Source organism: Dendroctonus ponderosae, unplaced genomic scaffold (assembly GCF_020466585.1).
Source record: "Dendroctonus ponderosae isolate FM_Combo_2020 unplaced genomic scaffold, Dpon_F_20191213v2 Dpon_F_20191213_4, whole genome shotgun sequence".
Lineage (NCBI taxonomy): Eukaryota > Metazoa > Arthropoda > Insecta > Coleoptera > Curculionidae > Dendroctonus > Dendroctonus ponderosae.
Genome location: NW_026018611.1, coordinates 4,929,749 through 4,930,777, shown reverse-complemented (window position 1 = coordinate 4,930,777; position 1,029 = coordinate 4,929,749).

Sequence of the window (1,029 nt, the reverse complement as noted above, 5' to 3'; positions counted from 1 at the left end):
AAATATCCCGAAAGGGAAACAAGCCTACAAGTGCGATTTTTACGGTTTATATTGAGCGTTATAACCATCCATGTTTAAAACGGTTGTTTTGCCTAAAAAGTTGGGCAACAGCCGTTTTAATAGGCCTTAATTTTCTCAGCTCATAGTGAAAAAATCATGGACAATAGAAATATTAGCGCTCCTGCATTTGATTGGGAAAAGTATGGTAGGTTAAAATTGAAAATTTTGAATTTGCACCCTTATCAAGAATTTTTTGGGAATTTTTCGAAATGGGCTTGTTTGACAAGAACCAAGGGTCGACTTATGTAGGGCACATCCTCAAATTTAAAAAAAAATCAGACCAAATTGAAAGTTCGGTGTTTCTGAGGAAAGGCTGGTTATGAGAGTCCAGAAACATACGAAATTTTAACGTTTTGAGGGATTTCTTGAGAATTTTTAAAAATTGCTTGGTTTGGTGAGGGCCATTTTGCTTGCGCTTCTTTTTCCAAATTAAAAGTGGAAGAACCAAACAAAATTGGCGCGTTATTGCATTTTATAGGGAAGTATGGGTTCTAACAGGGGCGGATCCTGCTTTAAATTTATGGGAGGGTTATGTAGAAAAAATTAAGTCTCCTGTTGTCTATGAAACTAGAAAAATTATCGTCGTTTTGTGCAAGGGTGGCGTAAGATTATTGCAAAGTTTCATGTTTTCCGTCCCGTTTTGTATGTTTCTCGGAAGCAAAATGAGCAAGAACGCTCGTTTTTTACATCATTCCAAAGAGAACTAAATGGCCTTTTTAGAAAGTGAACCATCGATATGGAAATGTTGCAGTTTTCTCAAAAAATGCTTGAATACAAGAAGATTTAGATATGCGTGGTTTTTTTTTTGAGTTGCAAAATCCACTTGAACATAACGCTGCTTTTTTCGAAGTTTCTCAAGAACCATTCGAGCCAAAGAATTCGTTTTGGCATCGTTGGATAGAGAATTGAAAAGTCGATTCAGTCGTAGCAACGTGAGTGAGGAAATTCGAGTAGTTTTGACACAGAAAG